The sequence below is a fragment of the Phoca vitulina genome, unplaced genomic scaffold (genome assembly GCF_004348235.1).
Source record: "Phoca vitulina isolate PV1807 unplaced genomic scaffold, GSC_HSeal_1.0 scaffold38, whole genome shotgun sequence".
Classification (NCBI taxonomy): Eukaryota; Metazoa; Chordata; class Mammalia; order Carnivora; family Phocidae; genus Phoca; species Phoca vitulina.
In genome coordinates, this window is record NW_022589741.1 from 7,891,708 (window position 1) to 7,916,190 (window position 24,483).

At 44.1% G+C, this 24,483-nt stretch overlaps 1 protein-coding gene across 2 annotated transcripts in view; it reads left to right on the plus strand.

The window, feature by feature from the left end:
• The window catches only part of CUNH11orf53 (chromosome unknown C11orf53 homolog), a 396,668-nt gene that overhangs the window by 193,868 nt on the left and 178,317 nt on the right, over positions 1 to 24,483 (plus strand). The window contains exon 7 of one of the 2 annotated variants that reach the window (XR_004302249.1): positions 9,224 to 10,888. The exons of the other annotated variant lie outside the window; for it this stretch is intronic. The gene's annotated coding sequence lies outside the window, so the exon portion shown is untranslated. Of the gene's footprint in view, positions 1 to 9,223; positions 10,889 to 24,483 lie in introns of those variants that run through there. 2 annotated transcript variants of the gene reach the window in all.

Here is a 24,483-nt window from a genome sequence, read left to right on the forward strand (position 1 = left end):
GCATGAAGTATGAGCCTCAGAGTTACCCCAACTGAGACACAAGAGAGCAGTTCTTCCCATCAGTTATTTACGGATGATTGCTCCCAGAAGCAGCGTATCCTCAACATTTCCAGAATGCCATTCCTATGGGCAGATCATTCCTGGAGGTCAGAGAAAACCCCCAGGCAAAGAGAGGCAGAGGCCAAAAGTTGGAAATTAGTGCCTCAGACACTGAAATGTAAGGCCTGAGAGGATATGTGCAGGACACCAATATCCTCAGCCACACCATGCTTCTGTGACTAACTCAAAGAGATGGGGACAGCCAGGATTCTGTCTCACAGAATAGAGGAGGCACTTGGTATTTGCTAACCAGCCACACAAAGTTTCTCTCCCTCATGAAAGCTACTCATCCTTTGAACCAACTTCAGAAGTTCCCCAAATTGGCCTCCACTTCCTGCTGCACATTCTGAGCTGCTGGGTAAAGGTGGGATAAACTGAACCACCCAAAGCAAGAGAGTTGTGAGGACATCAGGCTAGAGTATCTTTTGAAGTTGACATGGGCTTTGGTCCTCTCAGTGTATATTTCTTCCAAAGCAAGGGCGTTGAAGCACTTTCTGTAGTTAGCTCATGATTAGAATCCAGATGTGAGTAGGCCAGATTCATGTTTTTACTGTTCACAGTGGTGAGTCATAGAAGAATTGGATGTGACTCAAGCACGAGCCTGGAGCACGTGAATGCTTTAGTAATATCACTGTTTTCTTTAGTGAGAATCCTCGTAATGTCCAAGCATCATGATTTGTTTATGGTGACTTTGAGCTAGCATGGCACAAAATTATAAATTATGTAATTATTTACATTGAGTTCCAACCACTAATTGATCCAGTCCTGCTGGTATGACAGCTGGTGGCAATCAGTTACCCAATGGAAACTGACTATAATCTCCTAAATGAAAGGGGCACATCAATAGCACTTGAGCAGAATCTGTCCCTACATAGTAGGTGTTTGCTGGGTTATACTAAGTGCTCACCAACTGTATGTTCTCTCCACCTTTTTATTCCTCCCTCCCTCTCTTCTTTCCTTCCTTTTTTCCCCCTCCCTCTTAGCCTCAGTTCATCAGTTAGAAGTGGGATGGGGCTGATAAAAGAATATTCTAGAAATTATAAGATAGATGTATAGAAAGATAAAATGGGGTAGGATAGAGCTAATTCCTTAAACATTAGGAAGATATTTTATTTAGGTCCAGTATGTTTTCCTGAGCCAGGAGCAGACTTTTAATGGTGACAAACCAGGTTGAACATAATTCTACTTCAAGCCCAGAGAAGCCATAGTGTTGGGTATTGCCTCTCGGCTTATGAAAATTTTTGTCAAATTGATTTTCTCATTGGGGAATTTTCCCTAATGTGATTTTAGTGGATTTAAACTAGAAAGTACAGAAAATTATTAAATACATGTAATTACATTCAGATTCAGTTACTCAACAGGAACCCTAAAAAGTCAATCCACGTTGATGACATTGTTGATTATTATCTTGGATAATTACTCAGGAAGAGTGCACACATTTAGAAAAAGACCATGTGAAACACCTAGAACAGCAGTTCTCAAGTGGGTATGGAAGATGAGGTGCCACTGTGTATGTATGTAGGTGTGTGTGTATATATGTGTGGTTGTGGTGAGAGAACGTATCAGAATCACCAGGACACACACACACCTGCACACACGGGCATCCATACACACGCCGTCACTGTTCCTTCTGCCTCTCTCTCTAGATAAACCCAGTATTAAATTATGTGTCTCTGGGTGAGTCATGTTTTTCTCTGAAATGCATGAGGCATAAAGTCCCTCTTGGACAGAAGCCCAGCTTATCTATCTTCCTGAGGGAGAAGCTGCAGCCCTCAGTGAAGGCTGCTGGGGACACTGGTACAGACACCTGGCCCTTCATTTAGGTTGCCCAAGGCACCCAAACTGTGAGATCATTTGACAACTCCAAAATATCCAAACTTCACAGTAGGAGCAAATGCTATGGCTTCTTTGATCATTCTTATCTAAATGGTCATTATAATCTCCGAGGACTAGAGAGTATATTTTTCTCACGACTTTCAAAATTCACAGCTCACCTTTACCTCCAGGCACACAGCTATCAAAACACCTAAACACAGTCCTCTGGGCTTTATGATGTGTGTGTGTGTGTGTGTGTGTGTGTGTGTGTATGAGAGAGAGAGAGAGATGCAGTGTGTGTATGAGAGACTGTGTGTGTATGAGAGAGACAGTGTGTATGAGAGACAGTGTGTGTGTGAGAGAGAGACTGTGAATGAGAGAAATAGGGTGTGTGAGTGTGTGTGATTGTGTGTGTGTGTCAGAGAGACAGTGTGTGTGAGAGACTGTGTGTGAGAGTGTGTATGAGAGAGAGAGTGTGTGGGGGGGTGAAAGAGAGAGAGAGAGAGAGAACATGGCCCCCTGCTGTGATCAGACTCCAGGCAGGAAATTTAGGGTTAACATTCCTACTGTCAGCAGTCACATAGGAGCCGGGGCCTCAGTCGCAGCATTCCTGGGCTGTCGTCAGTCTGCCTCACGATTTCAGTGTGCCTTGGTGTCTGTTTCGTATTTAACTCTGCCCCACATACAGCACCACATGAGACCTGTCGCGGTTTTGCTAGTAGAGGATGGTTAATATCTGAAGAGGGCGGGTACCCTTCCCAAGCACCCCCAGGAGAGGTGTGGACCTGCAAAGATAATGATCAGTTTTGTGGAGAAAACCACGCAGGCACAAACCCCAGAAACTGATATTTAAACCCAGACCCATAAGGGACCCTACGTTTTCCCATTAGCTGGCCTAGTCTGTTTCCCCTCATCAGCGAACATATGTCCTCCGTGGAAGCAGCCAAGCCTGCCCGAACTGGTTGCTATTTCTGTAAGAAGGCGGAGGGGGTGGGGAAAGGCAGGAAGATTTTTGCATTGCAGTCCTGTGCGGGGCTGTAAACGTCCATGGCAAGCTGCGGGCCCTCGTTGGCAGGAATGGTCCCGTAAGGACGGCAGCGCCTCTCTGCGCGCAGGCGCCTCTCACTGTGCCTTCTGTGTGATGCTTGGGTGCTGGGGTGGGCTCTGGGAGCAGAGAGATGTGGATTTGAACCCCAGCTCTGCAACACAGTACTGCATGACCTTGCGAGACAGTTTACTTGCATGTTCCAACTTCAACCATCCACTCTGACCATCATCTTCTGTCCTTCGGATTCCCTGCCTTGACCAACTCCGTCAACACTCTGACCCCCATCAGGACCATTGGTCCACTGATCCACAAGCGTAAGTCCCTCACCACATTCAAAGCCTTCGGTCACTCATACCCAAGTCAAAATTCCATGGTCATTCAGTAATTGCTCCCTTGCATATATCTTTAATTTCTGTGTCCTCCCTCGCTCTGGGCATCCTTGTTTGGTGAAGCCAGAGACCCAGTTCTATCCACCTCTCCACCTGCTCCTCACCCGTACCTACACAGTTGGATATGGTTGGAGAAAAACACATAATCTTACAGACTGGCCTCATTAAATGTGTGATTACCATCTTCAGCCAGGTCCTCGCTGCCACGTGGTAGCCGTCCCGTTCTGCCCTGCCACATTCCCTGTCCACTTCCCTGCCTGTGCCATGCTTTTCCTACTCTCTGCACACCTCCTTTCCCATCTTCCCTCGCAGTTACTGGCCTTGCTTCCTACTCTCCTGAGAAAAACAGAGGCATCAAAAGAGAGAACTGCCACAGACTCCCACCTTTATACCACACCCATCTTCCTGTTACCTCATTTCTGTTACTGCAGACAAGCTCTCTGCTCTCAGCTAAGCCAAGCTTGCCACTTTTTCTCTCCGGCATCATCATTTCCCTCTCCCTCTGAACCATTCCCATCCCAGCATGCTGCAACCTCATTTTACTACAAGCCCCCTTTGACCTCCCATTTTCCTCTGGAGCCACAAGCCCCCACTTCTCCTCTTTCCCTTTGCAGCAAAGCTCTGTGAAATAGTAGTCTCTACCATGGTCACTATCTCCAAATAATTTATTCCTATTCCTTCTTGAACCCACTCCAATCAGGTATTCCCTCCAGTGAAAGCACTCTTATTAAGACCACCAGTAACTTCGAAAACAGTATGTAGAGGAGGAATTACATTTTTGTAAATTTATAGGGACAAAAATTGAAAAAACAAATAAAAAAAATTGAAAAAACAAATAAAATATTAATAGTTGTGGGATTACTAGTGATTTCCATTTTCTTGTTTTTACTTACTCATATTTTATAACTTTTCTACAAGTGTGCATTATTTACATAATAATAGTTAAATCCACAAAGCAAAGGTATCTCATCAGTTAGTATAGGATTCATCATCCCTTTTTCTCTTTCTCATGGCCCCTAATGGCCATATGCAAATAAGACATGAATAAGGAAGTATATATAAATTAATAAGCATACAGCAGGAGGGGAGTGATCAGAGATATTTTAGAAGAATGTCCATCCATTCATTCACCACATATTTATAAGTGTGAACCATGTTCTGGGCACTGTATAAGTGCCCAGCCAAGAATGAGACAGTGTGGCCCATGCTTTCATGTAATTTTTCATCTAATGAGGAAATCAGATATTATGCAAGTAATTATATAAGTATGAACATTGTTACAGAAGAAAAATTCAGGTGTTGTAGGAGCACATAAAAGGATATAACCCAGACTGAGAGGTGTAAAATGCTTCTCTGGGTGAGTGATGTTTAAGCTAAGACCAGAAGGATGAATAAAAGTTGGCCACACATAGAGGGAGGAAGAGAATTTTTTTTAAAGATTTTATTTATTTATTTGAGAGAGAGAGCATAAGCAGGGGAACAGCAGAGGGAGAGGGAGAAGCAGACTCCTCGCTGAGCAGGGAGCCTCATGTGGGGCTTGATTCCAGGACCCTGGGATCATGACCTGAGCCGAAGGCAGACGCTTAACCGACTGAGCCACCCAGGTGCCCCAGAGGAAGAGAATTTAAGGCAGAGGGAAGGAACAAAGCAAGCCCTCAGTGAGAGACCAGCATGAGTGAAGGCGCAGAGTGCACAATAAAACAGAGTCCATCTGAGGCAGTGAGAGGAAACCAGAGCGTTGAGAACACACAGGTAGGTGTGAGAGACAGGTGTGTCTCTAGGCAGAGAGCGTGTGGGATTTCAGCACGAGTCCCAGAGTGTGCAGTGAAAACTCTGGCAGGCCCCCTTGGAAGCACAGTAGGAACTCAAGAGAATAGATGAACCAAATTTAAACCAGAATACCCTTTGGTATTGCAGACTTCTTGGGGGTGTTGGTCCTGCAAAATATTCTTTTATGATTACAACTCAACTACAGAGCTGGGCAGTTGCTATGCACTGCCCGTGCATTACCTCACCTGACCCTGTCCTTCATACTATGAGGTGAGCGCTATGATCTTCACTTTATAGATGAGGAAACTAAGGGTTGGAGACATTGATCTTCCTAAGACCAAAAGGCAAGCAAATAGCAGAGGAGGAGTTCAAACCCAAGAAAGTCCATGCTGGCCCCTGAATGAAGTGAATGACAGAAGGAAATTTAGGAATGAATGTGAAGGGTCAGGATATAGATGCAGACGTGCAAGGCAAATTCCATTTCTTCCAAATCAAGTTGAATTGCAAGTCTTTGTCCCCCTGGGCTGGTAGGAAACTTGAACTCAGCCTTCTCAAGGTTTCCTGTCCTTTCTGGGGTTGTGCTGTGGTTGTGAGGTTTCCTGCAATGCCCTGGTTCTGGGACGTACCCTCTGTCTGGGGTGGCCTACAGAGTAATACCACTGCATACACTTACATGATACCAGTGCACCTGGGAAACTCCAGCAGCACTTTTCAGGAAGAATAAAATGGCTTTTAGACCGTGGGAACTCAAAATGTTCTTCACTTTACTATGTGGAACAGTTCATATCTCTCCAGCTCCTACTCACAAACTCCAGGCCCAACTTTGCAGATCTAAGTCCGTTAATGTGTACATCAGAATGAGAGGGTCTTTCATTGACAAGACCCCTCTTCCTCTGATTACTGCTGCATCAGTTAATAGCAATAGTTTACCTCTGTTATGGTGGGAAAGAAAGATTCGGTGTCAGGCTATGTTGCAGGGCATTTGGTAGGTCCATTCATCTGTGGTTTGTGAACCCAAGAAGCCCTTCCTCTTTGTGTGAGTTCATTACACATAGTCCTGAATACAAAGAAGGTAACTCCACAGGTGAGAGGTTCTGGGAGGTAAAGATAATTTGGCAAATGTTACCGTTGTCAAAGTAAATATGTCATCAGGGCCCTCAAGTGAAGGAAATCACAGCATCAGACATCCAGAGAAGCCAGCCTCAGAGGAGAGTGACATTTGCTTGCTCATTTGTTTATGTGCCTTACAGTGTAAAAGTCCGAGGAGTGCTGTGCTAAGTTCTCATGCCCATTCAGCCGAGGCTCCGGACAGCCTGTGATGCTCAGCACACAGTATGTGCTCAATAAATATGAGAAAATGAATGGAGAATGAAGAAATGCTTGGCCCTGCTCACTGAGTAAGTTCAGCCTCAGCAGGATGTTTTGATGATATATGGGCTCCAGTAGGAAAGCATAAAGGAAATGACTATTTCCTACAGCCCAGGTAGAGATGGGACCACGCAGGACGGTGCCAGGATGGATGGGACATTAGACACATTTGGCTTTAACACTTCCTCGGAAAGAAATGTATCTGGACAGGCACAGACATGAACAAGTGCACTCTCAATTTCTCTCCAGTGGCTCAGACCAATGGCATTGAGCTGGGATTGATTTTCAAAAAGCATGATGAATATCATATATGTACCTGAATCCAGAAGATAACTAAAATGTTGGGTGTTTTTTCTTCAGCTTGGAATGAAACATCTCTGTTTGGCAACATTGTTCATTCCATTTTTCTCAGATTCTGAGCATTCAAATGAGAGAGAATCTGAATTCACCACTAATAGGGTGATCTTGAACTGGGTATTTGATCCCTCTCAGCCTCCATGTCTTGAGCTCAAAAGTAGAGAGAATGCTACCCAGCTTATAGAATTATTGTAGTGATAAATACGAGGTGTATGAAAGTACCTAAGCAGAGCTCCGGTCACAAGAGGGGTTCCTGATAAGCAGTAGTTACTCTGCTGAACAAGTAATAAAGAAATTAATTACTGCATTTCAGTCTTTCGAGTTGCTGCAGTAAGTCTACTTGTGCTACAGACACAAGAGAGCACACCTAAGTCTGCCTTAGGGGACAAGAAGGGCCTCAGATAGGAGGTGACAAGTGAGCAGAGGACTGATACGGGAGCAGAGGGTGTCAAGTGGGAAAAGGCAAAGGGCATTTGGGCAGAGGGAGCATCACACAGGAGAGCCAGGCAACTTGAAAGTACCTTACAGGAATAGAGGGAAGTTTCATATGGCTGAGAAAAAAAAGGTGGTGGTGGGTGGTGAGGTTGGGAAGGGAGGCAGGGACATCCTGGGATATGTGGACAGATTATGAGCCAGCCAGATCCATGACTAGAGGGAAAACTGGCAGATTGCTGAGGAGGGACTGGAGTGGGGAGAGGCTGGGAGATTTATTATAGTTATTTGATTTCATCACTAATAGCAATACAACTACCTTTTTAATAATATTTATTTATTTATTTTAGAGAGACAGAGAGAGAGGGAGAGAGTGAGAGAGAGTAGGCAGGGGGAAGTGCAGAGGGAGAGAATCTCAAGCAGACTCCCCGTTGAGCGTGGAGCCCGATGCGGGGCTTGATCCCAAGACCCTGAGATCATGACCTAAACTGAAACCAAGAGTCAGATGCTTAACCAAGTGAGCCACTAGGCACCCCAACAACACAACTACCTTTTATGGAGCTCCTGTAATCTGTCAGACAGAGCATTTAAAGAGCTTTCATGTATTATTCCAGACCTCCAACAAGTCTATAAAATAAAGATTTAATTATCCCCAATTTGCAGTTGAGAAAGCTGAGGTATAGAGGTTAAGGACCTTGCCAGGTCACATGGATAATGATATCTGCAGCTGTGATTTGAGCCCAGGTGTGTGTCTCACTCCCAAACCTGTGCCATCTTGCTGCTCCTGGTCAATGACCGAGTGGGAAAAGGAGCCCTACTGGAACCCGGGGCCAGTGCTGGGGCCTCTGCTGCCCTTTTCAGAGCTCTAGTGACAACTGCCTGTTTGCCTATTTCTCACACGCATTTTTGGCTAGGGGAACCTACCCACCTAGAATGGCATTGTCCCCTCACTCTCTGCCCACCCCCTGCCCCTTCCCATACCATATTTTGACCCCAAAGGCTCTTTTTACTTAAACTACATCCCAGTCCTGCCTCACTTCTTGGGTACTGTGCTTTTGCTGAGTCTTTTCTCAGTGTCCACAGTTTAGACTGTCCCCTCTCTGGAGACCCAGATGCTTGTTCCTCTACTCTCCCTGTCTGACTATCCTGAAATAATACTCAGGCTTTACCCATTCCAGTCCAAAGATACGATTATTGTGTATTTAGTTCACCTCAAGTGTTGCATAGAAGAAAGGTCACAAAACTAAGAGTTAAAATATCTGAGTGCAAACCCCAGTTCTGCCACTTCCCAGTAGCTTACCGTGGGAAGATTCCAGAAACCCCCATGAGTGTACTAATTAGAATACCTGAGAGCAAGCAACAGAAACCTACTCTACATAAACAAAAGAGGAGAATCCATTGAAAGGACACAGATAGCTTGCAGAATCAAATAGTCAAACAAGCTGCCTTAGGAGGGACATGAAGCAAGACCCCTCTGGGTATATCAGTAGCGTGGTGACTTACAGACCATCTCTCCAAGGCTGGCCAGTATCCCCCTTTTCTGTTTTGTGGTGGCCATCTGGATCCTAATTTCCATGGGTTTTCTTGCCTTGTGTCATATGCCCATGTCCCTTGATGTCCGTATGACTGACATCACACCAAAACCACACGGCATGAGGAAGGAACATTTTCCCCAAAGAAAAGCAGAACATTCCTACCAGTGTAAAAAGGAAGGGAATCTGGACAAGCATGAGCAACCATTGTCCTCTACTCCAAGACTCAGGTGCCATGTAAAAAGATCACTATTTTGAAGATTATGTCAAATGTGAGCAACTCTTCTAACTGTAAGACAATATAAAATGCAAAAGTTGATGTTTTTTCTTTTATACTTTAAAAATCAGTGCTAGATTTTAAGGGATTTCTGCCTTAAAATGTTAAAGTGTTTACTCTCTTTTCCTCTCTGAAGTCAATTAAAAACTACAAGAAGAGTGAGAAGCAGAGAAGAAAACGTCATCTTCAACAAAACTCCAGGGGGAAAAATCATCCATAAGTTCCCAAACAAAAACTCTTAAGAAAAATGACACCTTCCCAGGAAAACCACATACCTTTACAAGTCATGTGTAGGATACAGAATTCGCAAACAGTAGTTGGTACACAAAGGCCCATCCAATGACTGAGGACATAGATTTTCAATGCCAGTGGGTGTGAGAGGGCCCCAGGAGCATCACCAAATCCATTCCGCGTTCCAGGCTGGCAGCCGGAACAGGGAAGGACGCACTGCAGAGATGAGTCACCTGTGAAGACTAGACGTACGGCAGGCAGAGAAGACAGCGAGTGACAGCGGGTTTGCAGCTCTTGATCAAAGTCGGCTCGAACAAGATAAATCGCTACACAGAACACCTGTTACACAAAAGGCTTCGTTGTACAGTTTTCTTATCTTATTCTTACCTTAAAGGAACACCACCAAAAGCTGAATAGCTGTATTTGTAGGCAGGGGAGGCAGCATACTGAGAAGGCTTTGTGAGGCAAGGCACCTGAATTCAAGCTGCCAGTCAGCCCACCCCACACTGTTCTCTGGTCAGTGGTTCTCCCAGGTGGACTGGCCCCCATTCCGTGGTGAGTGATCATCAGAAACAAACCAGTGTGAGATCGATACTTAGACAACGACGGGAAGAAGAAAAAGGAGGAGAAGAAGCAGCTGATCAAATACAAATAGAGATGAAGAAATAGAATTATCCAAGTCTTCCACATCGAATTATCCCATCAAATGGGAAAATTTCAGAGAAGTACGTTTCCATTGGCATCAACTAAATAAATATAAGCTCTTGGGAAAAAAAATGCTGAAGAAAGAGGTAAAAGAGAATAAGAGATTATAGGACAAGAGAACCAGCTGGTGGCTGATAGGACAAGAGAACCAGCTGGTGGCTGATAGGACAAGAGAACCAGCTGGTGGCTGATAGGACAAGAGAACCAGCTGATAAGAGTTCAGAAGAGAAGTTGAAGGAAATGAAGCTATCAAAGAAATGAAGTTCAGGTTCAAAATAGCAAAATCCTGCAATAGACACCAACTGAAAAACATAAAGACACAGAAAACAGACTTGAAACAAAAACATTCAAGTCCAAAATATTAACAAATCATGAGTTGAAAGCAATTAGAAAGTAAATTACTGGCATGTCAGCGGAAGACGGACTAAATAAAGAGATCGAATTCTTGAATTGGTGTTAGAGAAAAATGAGACAATAACATTAGAAGAAAAAAATATTCAAACATACCTAAGAATGAAGTTTTCCTGAAGTAAAAGAAATCTGGAATCCATACAGATTAAAATGGTATATTGCATCTCAGAAAAAATTTTTATACAGAACAACCAAGTCTAAGATATATTCCAATGAAGTTATCAGATTTCAAGAATAAAGAAGACATTTAGTAAAATCTAGCACCCCTTACCTCCTCCAAGAAAATTCACCTACATGGGAAAAGCAGTGGGTCCTCAATATCCAGTATTAGAAAGTAATGAGTGATCCAACTTTCTTTCAAATGGAAAAACAGCAGATAGACTTTTTCAAATATGCCAGATTTTTTAGAATAAGCACTCATGCATCCTTCTTTGTAAACGAGGTGTAACAATGTGATGACTCCAAAAATAATATAGAAGAGTCAAAGTATAAAATGACAAAAAATATAGAAGAAAATATCTCACTCATAATTTCTATTAAAGAGAAAAATTACCAGCGCACCTGGGTGGCTCATTCGGTTAAGCCCCCCACTCTTGATTTCAGTTCAGTTCATGATCTCAAGAGTCGTGAGATTGCGCCCCATGTCAGGCTCTGCACTGAGCATAGAGCCTGCTTAAGATTGTCTCTCCCTCTCCTTCTCCCTCTCCCCCCGCTTGTGCTCTCTCTCAAAAAGAAAAAAGACAAAATATCTAGAAATAAACAAATACGCTAGACATGCAAAGAAAACCTATAAGAAGACCTTTGTTGAAAATCAAAAGAAGCTTTAAATAAATAAGTCATATTTTCTATAGGAATGCTTAATATTTTAAGGACATAATGCCTTCCTAAAGTAACGTATAGCTATAGTTTAATCACAATCAGAATACTAACAGGAGGGGGTTTTTTGAAACCTGCAAACTGATGCTAACTTTCATAAAGAAAAACTTAGCATGGGGAAATAGCCAGAAAATTCATTAAAAAGCACAATAAATTTTGGAGGATGGCCCTAAATTACTGTAATCTAGAAAATATGACACTGCCACAAGTGTAGGTAAACAGATCAATGGGTGGAATAGTCTAGAAATAGACACAAACGCATTTGTAAAGGAAACACACTAATGGTGTTGAGATGATTGGCTGGCTATTTGGAAAACCTAAAGCTGAATTCCTACCTCACTTCTTTCACCAAAAATAAGTTTCTGATTGGTCAAAGATTTAAGCTTAGAAAACAAAACTGGGAAATAACTGGGAAAAATATAAAGAGTATTTTAAAAATAATCCTGAGTAATAACATTCTGACATAAAAAACAGAATCTATAAATGTCACTTGATACAAATTTTACACTTTATATAACAAAACCTGCCACCAACAAACTCAGAAGACAAATGACAAATTAGGGGAATATTTACAACGCATATCTCTGACAAAGGATGGATTTTCTTAATATCCAGAGTTTGACAAGAAAATTGATTTAAGGTTAGGAAGAAGCAGTGTATACATATAAAAAGTAGAACAACAGCCCCCTTGGGGCACCTGGCTGGCTCAGTGGGAAGAGCATGTGACTCTTGATCTCAGGGTCCTGAGTTCGAGTCCCACATTGGGGGTAGAGATTACTTAAATAAAACTTTAAAAAAATACCCCTTAAAACACAAAAGTTTTAACGTAACAATAAAAAAATTAAAAAAAAAAAAACACAAAAGTTTGATCATACTGCTCAGAGTTGAAGGAATTAATTTTTAATTACAATGAGACACCATTTTCACCTATGGGATTGGACAATATCAAAGCATCAGATGGTACGTACTGTTAGCAAAGTTGTAAATGCACAGCACGCCCTGGTATGCTAGGTGGGAATGGGAGAGGGCAGTCTGGCAATATCGATGGTAGAAAATTACAAGCACGAGCATGCTCTTTGCAGTGCTCTTTTTAATAGCATACCTTTGCAAACAGCCTAGATGTGCATTAAAAGGACATTGGCTAAAGTCTGATAAACACAGACAGAAATGTTTCATATGGCTGTTAAAAGAATAAGGTGCTGATAAGCAAGTATCTCCTACCTAGATTGATTGTTACATTTAAGAAAAGGAGATGCAGAACAGCATGTATAACATGAAAGCAGTTGTGTACAATGAAAAGGGATGTCTAAGATACCACTTTTATATTTAAATGCTTGCACATGCACAGAAGTCTCTGGGAGATTACACAAGAAGCTGTTGCTAGTGTTGATCCATGGCGGGTGGGCTGGGGACACAGGACGGGAGAAAGACTCGCTTTTCAGTGGATAGCGCTTTGCACTTAAAAAATACCAAGTATGTGCAAGTGTCATTTTTATAATTTAAATAACTACTAAAAAAAAGGAATAGAGTGGGAGGAAGTTTATTGTTCCGTGAAAAACAGTGTTTTTGTTTTTTTTTTTAAAGATTTTATTTATTTATTTGACAGAGAGAGACACAGCAAGAGAGGGAACACCAGCAGGGGGAGTGGGAGGGGGAGAAGCAGGCTTCCCGCAGAGCAGGGAGCCCGATGCGGGGCTCGATCCCAGGACTCTGGGATCATGACCTGAGCTGAAGGCAGACGCCTAATGACTGAGCCACCCAGGCGCCCCGAAAAACAGTGTTTTTATGTATGTTTCTACTAGTAGGTCATGCTAGCATCTTTTTTGCTCCAGGGGGACATTGACAACATTCATTTTCATCTCAACAGATTCATTTGAGAGCAACAGGGATTTTTCGAGACACTGACTGGGGAAGGTCAGAGGAGGCCACACAGACAAAGGGAAGGAGTGAGGAAGATGTTTTACACTTAACGAAGTTATAAAAATTAGCACCTTGATTTTTTTTCTTTGTGAAATAACATGGGAAATAAATTCATATATAGCATCAGGATTAAATGCTCAAGGTTGCCATTAAAAGAGCAAGAGACCAATCTGAATGTACCTTCATCCTGAACCAAACTGTGCTAGGCTCCGGGGCAGAGAGGAGAATAAATCATATTCCCTCTCTGCAAGCCATTCTAAGGCTGGCAGGAAAGGCAGGAAAGCGAACAAATAATTCACAAATGATTCAGTAAGTGTGATGGTGGGTGAACGCTGCTCAAAGCATGAAATAGCGTGCTGAGTGGAATAAGGTCTCCTTAGATCCCCATACGGGTATGGGGGCGAGCTGTCCTCTCTCCCCTGCCGCTGCTCCTCAACGGAAGCTGAAAGAAAGGGACAAACAGGCCCACGGTTTATTTTACTGACTAACCCGTGATCCCTGTCCTTAGAATTTCTTTCCAAGCACAGTATCTTCCATGAAGAAAAAATAAAAAGTAATACCCCTTGTTTAGCAGTTTCTTTTTTTTTCCAGGAGGAGAATCTCCTCTATATCCTTCACAAGAAATTTTAGAATAAGGTTCTGCCTGTCCCAGAGCTTTTAAATCCAAGCATGCTACGCCCAACATACAGCTAACCAGAAAACGTAGGGACCGATGTGTGTTTTTTCATCTATCATTGATTGACGGGCCAAGAGATCCCCTTTTCCCCCTAAATAATGAGAGTTTAGGTTTACAGAGCTCACATGTATGAGCTACCATTTGATCCACACAAAACCTTTAAGTTGGGTGTTACCTGCGTTCTCCGTCTTACAGGTAATTCAAGTAAGTGAAGGATTGAAGTACCTGTGTTATTTCATTTGAACCACGAAAAACTCTATAAGGTAGTGTTGTTAGTTATTTTCTTTCATAGACAAGGATATTGGCTAAGTGTTGGTTAAGGACAAGATTGGAGCCAAACTGCTTGAATTCGGTTCCTAGTTTTGCTACTTAGTGACCATCTTCCCTTGGGCAAATCGTATAACATTTATGTACCTGAGCGTCTGCATCTATAAAAATGAGAGGATAGTACTTCCTGAGGTTGTTGTATGGGTTAAGTGAGTTAACGTATGAAGCACTTGAGACAGTGCCTGGTGCATGGGAATCGTTAAATTATGAGGTCTTACTCCCAATCACGAGATCCGTGTTGTTGATCTAGAGCTCTTTTCACTGTACTGTTGTTTCCTAGAGTGTGTTTGTGGAATGCTATTAGATTTTACGTGGGGAAAGTCATCAAGGGAAGGGTCTTATTGTCAGATACGTTCGGAAACCACTGTGCTAAAGATGAACAGCTCTCTTCTCTGCAGTACTCTCCAGAGCATTTAAAATAGTTACATCGACTAGAAATCTCTTCACAGGGTTTCCCCACCCAAACAGCGGTGCTGGAGCGTGTCCTTCCTCCCTCTTTTTGCCCCTCTGGCTGCTAAGACTGTTTGAAGATGGAGGATTTATAAGTGTCCTCGGCCTTTGAAAGGTGAGGGGCGTCCACCAGGGCAGGTTCACTGGGACGTGGCCATGTCCTGAGGCCTTGGCTGGCCTTTGGCCATTGGTGATCCCGAAGCTGAAGTCCGACAGCTCCAGAGGGCAGGCTTGCGGTTCGCAGCGGCCATATAGAGAGCTGGCACGGCTCCTCCACCTGTGACGTGTGGTGTTCCGACCACGGCAGCATTTCTCGCTCAACTGCCCAACGGCTGCGCTGCTTCCCGGGCGCTGCCGTCAGTGGTTCTGACCCCTCCGGCCCTGTGTGGAGGGACAGGGGGTGGCGGGATGTCTCGTTCTTCCTCGAGTCTGTCGCCAGTTCCAGTGACCTGAAGGACTGTAAACTTTACTAAGGGGTGGAATGGGGGGAATATTTTGAATGCTATATGAAAGCAGAGCAAGCCTTGGTAGATGGGGGGGGCGGGGGGAGGGAGGGAAGCTTGAGATAATCAAAAATTTAAAAAAACGCAGTCAACGTTTGTGCCATTCTTACAGTTGGCAAAGCACTTCCTTTGCGTTCTTTCCTCTGAGGCTCTGAGCGCTGCCATCCTAGGTGCTGACGGCGCCCGCTTTAGAAAGGAGAAAACGAAGGTCTAATTGGTAGCTAGTAATTGGCAGGTAGTAATCAGCGGGGCTGGGATCCAAACCCGGTTCTGCCACTCCAGAGTCATGCTCTCTGCCCCACGGGGTGCTGCCGGGCGTGAGAGCTGAGGGTCCCCGGAGGAGAGCCGAGAGAGGCAAGAGTGGGTGAGAAACCAAGAAACAAAAGTGGCAAAGGCAGCTTCTCTGCAGCGTTGCCCTAGGACGGGCTCTGAGTAGAGCTGCCAGCCCCCATGTCTGACGAGACAAAACCTGCCAGCAGTGAAAATCCATCCTGCTGAGGAAATATAATTTTGAGCTGGAAATTGCATTTTATCTTTTCATCCCCTGAAGTTCAGACTTCAACTCCCCACAGTTGCCTTGATTAAAAAAAAAAAAAAAAAGATTCCAGCACCACTGCTCAATACACAGTGAGTTAGAAGTCCCTGTGCCTCTGTGCTGAAAATGGCCAGTGGACTTGGCTTGTGTTGGCGGATGGGACAGGAGACTGCACCAGGTTTCGGGGCCCATTTCCATCATGTATTGTTATTGAAGAAGAAATAGATTTGTGCTCACATGCGGACAGTGGATAAGACTAGTTGTTGCGGTAAGACACCCAGAGACTGGGAGACTCTTTATTAGTTGTTTCCTGGGACATAGTCTTTTCTAAATCTAAGGGCCAGGAAGACAATGAGATCTTCTAAGCTTCTGCCCAGAGAGCCACAGACCTAATTAGAGGGAGGCAGTAAAGTTTTCGGGTCAGTCAGACGTGGGTTTCTGGCCCTCCCTCTTTTCATTCACAAGTGTTGTGACCTTTGGCAAGTTATTTCTCTTCCCTGAGCTCTGATTTACATACTTTCTAGGTTTTATAGTGAGGATCAAACAAAATAGCCTGTGTAATCAATAGTGGCTTAAACTTCTGTGCTCAATCAATTATAGTTACTTTAATCAACCATCATAATTCAATAGGAAATGAGAGATCTTGATTAGGGCAAATAGATCCAGTTGTCCAACCAAGAGATGTTCTGATCAGAAACACAGAAGCTGATGAAGGTCAGAAGTGAGCAGGAGTTAGATTGGCACCTAGGTTCATTAGTGTTCTCCTTCTATGAGCTTGAGAAGGTAAGGCCTGGGGAGCCAGGGCAGGGGTGGAGCTGGGGGGGGGTGGTCTCTGATTCATAGCTGGCCACGTGCCAGCTCCAGCAGAGGAAACTGGTCAAGGAGACAGGCCAGATGATAATACCGTTTCTCTCCTGGGGCCTGCCAGAAACATGTCCTAGAACACTGGCAGGCTGGGGGCCCAGAATGCCTAGCAGGAGCCTGTTGCCAAGGATGTGAAAACTAGAAGCAAAACAGAGAGGCAGCCTGGGGATGGGCTGCTGTAGAGTGGAGGAAACTCTGAACCTCATCCAGGAGCAGTCCGAGGGGAGGAGGTGACTGAGGGCCAGAGCTGTTTCCACTAAGAAACGCTGCCATGATCAGGCCTATTAAGTGATCACTGATATTATAAAACACCTCTGTGACCAGCCAGGGTTAGGAGTGTAGGAGTAGATAGAGGGGCTCATTCTCTACAATAATTTAGCTCCATGGAGACCTGGGCTTTGTAGCCTGGCCCCTTACAGAAACGATTTCTCTGAGTTATGGTCTAATGTTAATCTCAAGGCTCTTATTGAGAGTCTAAGAAATTGCCCTAGAAAGTCTGCTTCCTATACTGTTCATTATGTCCTTCAGTATTCTTTAAAAAAAAATGCTTCATTTAACAAATTCCTTTTTGACAGGCACAGTAGAAAGGCCATAGATTTTTTGAGTAAAGAGACCTGGACCCGAACACTGGCTTTTGCGTATGCTAGTGACACTCTGACCAATGATGCAGCTTTATTTCTTAAGTGGAGGTTAGTCTCACCTGCCTGGAGGGTGTTATAGGAATTACAGGTGCTATTTATTAGATGTTTTCCATGTGCAAGACACTCTGCGAGAGCCTGACAAGCATCTCCCTGAATTCTCACAGCAAACTGATGAATCGGGGGTTATCATCACCCTTGTTCACAGATAAGGGACGACCTGCCCTAGATAGGAGGTAAACCGTCCGATGTCCTGCAGCCTGGTGGGGGGGACAAAGGTGATGTACACGAAAGTTCTTGGCATTTATGGAGTGGGTGCATAACAGATGTTAGCTGCCTTGTCATGCTTCTCTCAGGGAAATATTCCCTTTTTAATGATAGAAAGACTGAGTGCTAGTCTTTTGAAATGGTTTTCCTCCTTGGCCCATGAGAAATTCAATTTAATGTTCAAAACCAGTAACTGTTTCATGAATATTTTATCCCCCCAACTTGTTCATGGTTTTGAATTTCCTATTTTAAAAGCTTTATGATAGACATGCTTACTGTAAGCCATACTACATTCTTTTGGAAACAGATAGGCTATAAATCCAGGGTCCTTAGATGGGCAACTAGCTGTAGGATGACCACAGTCCTGATTATTACATAGGTTATTTTTTTTAATTCAAATACATTAAAATGCCTGAATCCAAAGAAGGGTTGCCCTTTAAGAGGGAAACTTCCAGAGGCTAAGGCACAATTCAGTGATAAATAATTCAAAACACTCCAATGACTCCTCTTTGGGAATGACCTTTAATATCTGTGGCATAATTTTTTCATCCTTAAAAATGATGGCAAATTCATGTTGAGGTTTAGGGGTTTAATTTTTGGAAACATAAGAGAGCTAAAACTATTGAGTAAGATGAGTGATTCAAAGCCAGATGACTAAAACACGAGACTGATTAGCTTTCTCATGGGGCTTATGAATTGGCTGTGAAAACTTTGTCAAGTCCTAACCAGGAGACACTTCAGAGGAATTTGCTTAGAAAGCCACTGAAAAGAAGGTAGTCACTTGGGAAGGAGGGACTGTGCTTGTGGCAGGAATGAGGACTTGGAGGGACGGTGAAGGAGAGAGACCAGGAGGGCTCACGTGCCAGGCATTGGAAGATGGCCCAGTGTGGCCAGAGAGCATTTGAATTAGGCGTCTTGGAAGCCTGGAGAGGCTGATGCCAACAGCCACAGGGCTCCTGCCTCCTTGGTTAGTATAGGTCAGATTGCTATGGAAAGAAACATTGGGAACTCTCATTTAAAGGGCCAAGCTTGGGTGAAAGCCATGAAAGAGGAAGAAAATTCAACATAATGGCAGAAAACACAAAGAAAATGAGGAAGAATCTGAGGCTAATCTCAGGAGAGTCATTGGTCCCTGAGCTAAGTGTCACAGCATCTTCCTGCATCACGATTCTGAGACACTCAGGTTTTCATGCCCACACCTAGTTGAGCAGGAATTTTCATTGTTCAAGTGATGTTTACGTTCCTGTTTCAGTGAATCCTCATAACCCTCTTGTGAAGTGGGTGAGGTAGGTAATGTTATGGAACCCACTTAATAGTAAGAAGGCCAAGACTCAGATAGATTAGTTTACTAATTGCTCAAAGTCACTCAACTTTGGGGCGCCTGGTGGCTCAGTTGGTTAAGGCTCTGCCTTCGGCTTGGGTCATGATCCCCCGGTCCTGGGATCAAGCAGGGAGCCTGCTTTTCCCTCTCCCCCTCCCACTTGTGCTCTCGCTCTCTCAAATAAATGAATAAAATCTTTTAAAAAAAAAAGTCACTCAACTTAGCAGTGACTAGTCTGTCAGTAGAACCTTGCTCTGCTGTCCTCAACTTCTGAATTTAACTGTTTGCTTTTCTATTGTCTTTATCAGCAAAGACATAGAAATTCTGAGCTATTTTTCACAAAGAAATGATCACAGTTGACCTTAGTGGTTTTTATTAACATCTCAGAATAATATTAAAATAGCTTTGAAAATTAGAGAAGCCTCTACCTGATAACTTGTGTCTAAAAATCCTGTTCATTTCACACACGTGTTGAATTGTCTGTTACCACCTTCTTCTTGAAGGTAGCTAAAGGGGCAAGATAACATTCCTGGTGATTGTAAGCTGCACCTCCTTTTCATAGATACTCATAATCTCTGGTGAACAGCCAGTGATTCTGACTAAAACATACACCCATGGCAGAGACTCCATGAGTCATATTTGTCAGCCTGTCCTTGTGAATTCTAGCAAGATGCAGAGCAGCAGGTCATGCTCCATCTCTCCTGATTCACCTTATTTCTCACCTCTGAGGAGGCCAAACAGGAGCCCGGCAATGTTTGAGCTCCGACAGCCTTGAAACTCAACACACGTGGTTTCACTGCTAAATCTGAGTTTGAGCCAAATCCCTCAAAATGCATGGAAAGGCTAAAGTGTATACTCCTAAAGGATGGGATTTCTCATGAATTTCTTTGTCTTCAGCATTGGTGTGATATCTGTAACATTGGTGGTGTTTAGGAAGACCTTGAAGTGGCTGAAGGAGAGGAAAGGGGACAGATAAAAGGAAGGAGGAAAGGAAGGAGAGAGGGTGAAAGGACAGAGAAGAGGAAGGAGGGAGAGGAGGAAAGGAGAGGGAGTTGGGAGGGAAACCCGCATCACTTGCCCCGCTGGCCTGACCAAGCCTCAGTCTCTGTCCTGGACCTTCTGGCAAAGACGTGCGATCCCTCAGCAGTAATGTCAGCTCTAGCCTGCTCTCTTGTTTTCAGCCCTCAATGATTTTAATGAAGAACAGTTATAAAAATACATGGTTTGTGTTCGTAAAAAACTGCCAAGAAACAGAGAAAAAATGAAGACAGGGAGTTGATTCTACCCAGAGGCATTTTCACCAGTGATTCTTGGCTTGCTCTCTCCCTGTGAGCTATGCCCACCTCAGGAGATTTCATCTGGACAAACTAGAGATACGAAGAAAAGAGACGCCTACCAGGCCTTGTGGAGACTGATTGCAAATTGAACTCTGTCTTCTGGGCCCATGTGTTCACTAAGGAGATGGTAGAAGTCACAGTTCGCCCAGGGACACACGTATCCTCTCTGTACCTTCTTCTACCAGTCTGCCCTCACAACTACGCTGACGCAGTCATCCGTAGCCAACCAGATCTTGGGAGGGGTTTTCCATGCCATGACTTCTGCAGGCTTTTGCCTCATACTTTCATTTTGCAAGTATTTCTTGATTGTCTACCATGTGTCAGGCACTGGGCAATGTTATTGCCCATCCCTTTCTGCCCAGCAGGACCATGGAAAAAAGCACAAGTTTATGGCTATGGGGATGCCTCCAAAGGCCTTTTGCTCCTTTAGAACCTCCTGGACTCTTTCTCAGGCACCTGTGGAGGGTAGCAGAACGCTTGAACCCACTGGGAGCAAGATCTGCAATGGCTCCTCATCTACTAACACACAAAGGTAGGCCTCCTTTGCGTGGCCTTCAAGACAGGCATCCCTCAGCTGCACCAGACCAGCCCTGCCCTTGTGGCTCAAGTATGCCAAGCACCTCTTAGCCTTCCATACCTCCTTTCCTGTCAGGGTCACTGCAAGCCCATATGGTGTCTCTGTGCAAATTAGAAACAAGTATCTGTTCCTGAAGAGACTTTCCCTCCGTCAGATAGAAGATTGTTCAGAACATACTAATTTTGTTAGAACAACACACCTATATACAAACTGTGCTCTCTGCAATGTGAACGTGCCTCTTTAGCTTGGTTGTCTTCATGCGCGTGTGACTGTGTGCAGTGGTGCTGTTGTCCTCCCACCCAAGTGGTTCCCTTTCTCGTCCCTTCTATACACTCTACCTGACTCACATCTCAAGCCCTCCACGGCTATTTCCAGAACCACTTATGCATACATCCCATAATTGTTATCTGGGCACTTACTACATGCCAGGCTCTATCCTCGGCACCAGGAATACAGTGGTAAACAAGATGGCCAAGGGCACTGCTCTCATAGAGACAGACTATACCCAGGTGAAAACCGATAAGTATAGAAATGGCAAGAAAATAAAAGAGTGATTGGCTAGCAAGCCATAGAGGCACTTCTTAAGATGGGATGGTTAGGAAAGTCACTCCAAAGAGCCGAAATTTGAGTGAAGAGAAGTCAGCCATGCAATGATTTGGGGATGAGTGTTAATGATATGAGGAACAGCAAGGACAAAGGCTATAAGGCAGGTCTGTGTTTGGCATGTCCAAAGGCCAAGAAGGATGACCCCCATGGGCACAGTGGCAAGACTGATAGGAAATAAAGTCAAAAGAAGTAGGGCAGGGCCTATGGCATACGAGGTCTTGTGGATGTGTTAAGGAGTTTGGATTTTATTCTAGGATTTTAAACAGCATATAAAACAAGTGAGTTACATAATTTGATTTCAGTGTTTCAGAAATCCCTCTGAATTGTAGGAGCTGGAATGGATCAGGAACACTAGTTGGGTGTGGGGCAGTTAGTCTAATGTCTGAGGCTTCCTTCCAACTCTGACATTCTGTGATTCTGCCTTACCAACAGGCCCCACTGTGCATATGGTTCTGTGTTCCTACTTGCAAATGACAGGCTCCATTTTAAGCAGAAGAGGGATTAATTTGAGATTTTAGGTAATCCACAGAATTAAGGAAGAGGCTGGAGAAACAGCCATAAGACTGGGCTTCCGGGAGGACTGCCCCAAAGCACCAGACAGGGCCAACTGGAAAAGGACACTGTAGAAGCTGTTCTGCTGAGCTATAAATGCTGGAACCTCAGCTTATCTTCAGCCACTAACAGTGAGGTCACTCCTGCATCAGAGCAGGGACCATGCCATCCCTGCTGCTTCCTTTCCACCACCAGGAGCCTAGTGGCTTCAAGTAGGGATTGGTCTCCACCACAGGCTGAGTTGGAGCAGATGGTTTCTTCCCAAGAATTTAGAAGGTCCTAGGGACCAGAGGTGGAAGGTCAGCCAGAGCCCGTATAAGAAAGCAGGAGTCCAAATACCATGATCAAGGCTGGATGCAAAGACCATAGGAACCAGAGGTATGGAACAAGTCTGGGGTCATAACCCTGAGTAATTGCGCTGAGAAGATGAGACAAATGGACAGAAAGCTAGGAACCTGAGGGAGAAGAAATAATTTAGTATTCATTTGCATAATGACTAATGATCAATGCTTATCTTCCCTATTAGACAACAGCTCCATAAAGTCAGGGACTGTGCTATATTTATTTACTTACCATAAAATCGCTGCAGAATGCAATATGACACTCTTGGGGTTTATTCAGAGTCAATGTAAAAAACAGCCATACAAAGATAGTTTCTATGCTTTCTTTAGCATACAATTTCTTTTGTATTATATTTCTTACTATAAAAACTACCTGACAAATTCTCTTAAAATTTAGGGCTAGCTAATGACATCTTATTCCTTGATCTGGGTGGTGGCTTCAGGAAATATTTTCTTGTGTAAATTTGTTGAGTTGCATACTTATGACCTGAGCCTATGAGCCAGCAGATCTGACAAGGCTAAAGATACCATGGTGCGTAAGGATGCCTTTGGAGCCTCTGACACACTCCAGCAGGAGAATCACAGAACCCTACCGTTGTGGAGCAGAATCATCCTTTTGTGTCAGAGAGTTAGCTAATTCTGTCAGGCCACAGAGCCCTAGTGTATCTGGAACGACTCATCATGATCTCGGATTATCAGATCTACCATAAGGTTGAGTGAACACACCAGTAATATATCACACAATGGAAATGGTAAACTCAGGATTGGGCCTGGGCAGGTTTAAAGAGCACAAGAAGTATCTCGAGCAAGTAGGCCCATATTCCCATACACCTACCTCTGTGTAACTTGTAACTATGTCCTCACAAGGGTTCCCTATGACCAACTGTTCAAGGAGGAAAAATATTGGGGCTGATTTGCACATAAGTAGGCTTATTATGTTGGTGTTAGCCGAAAGAGGACTACTGTTGCATTTTAGCTACACTCAGAGGTGACTCTAACAGACAAGTAGCAAAGGGAAATCCTATCAATGGGTAGAGATACAAGCAATACAGTTGCTCATTCACTTTGTGTGGAGGGAGAAGTGGCCTGAGGTTGGGATATACATGGTAAATGACTTTGGTTGATTAGCATCTGGTAGGAGCAAGCTTGAAAGATGGGAGATAAGGAATTCTGGGGAAGAAACCTGTGACTGGATCACTAGAAGTGAGTACAAAGCATGTAGACCTTTGTTGTCTCAAATTAATGCCCACCAGAGAGGAGACACTCAACAACCAATTGGACGGTCGGCCAAGACAGCTTGTCCCATGGATGTCAGCCACCGCAGTGCTTGCAAAAGGTGCAGTGATGGTTGGAGGCTCTGCCTGACAGCACAGACTCCTTCTTACCCAGGCTGATCTAGCTACTGTCACAGCTGAGTGCCCAAACTGCCAGTAGTAGAGATTATACTAAACCCTCAACACGGCATCATCCCATGATGAAACCAGCCACTGGAGACAGGTGGATTATATCATAGCATTTTAACCTGCAGGGAGCGGTCATTCATCCTTATGGAACTGATCATGCTGCTCTGGCTATGGGTTCACACTGCCTGCCCTCAGTACCTCTGCCAGCACCACACTCAATGGCTTAAGGCCTGATTTACCAGCATGGGATCTTGCACAATATCGCTTCAGACCATGGGACCAAATTTTTAGCCAAGAAGGTCTAACAGTGGGCACATGATCCCATGATCTGGTTTTATTGCAGACCCCCCTCACCTGGACTCAGCTGACCTAGAATGATGGAATGGCCTATTAAAGAGTTAGCTAAGGCACTGGCTCTAGGACAACTGTCCACAGTGTTTGAATGCTGTCCTCCAAGATGAAGTATACGTATTGAACCACCAGCTGATACATGGTGCTTGGGTACCTGACTGTGGAATGCACAATGCACACATCCTGGGATCAAGGGGTGAATATAAGATTGGTTCCTCTCACCATCACTCCCAGGGACCCACTTAGGGCATTTTGGCTTTCTATTCCCACACACTTAGATTCTGCCAGAATAGATGTCCTGGTTGTTGGCATGGGCGGTGGGAAGGAACACTTCCGCTAAAAGACTTTTAAAGGTCCCAAGTTAAGATTCCTATCTGCTCTCTTTGGATTCTTCACACTGGTGGGTCAATGAGCAAAGAAAAGAGTATCAGTGAGAAGAACATGGACCCTGATGATCTTGAGAAGCTGGGATTCTACACAATGGGTACAGGGAACTCAAGAAATT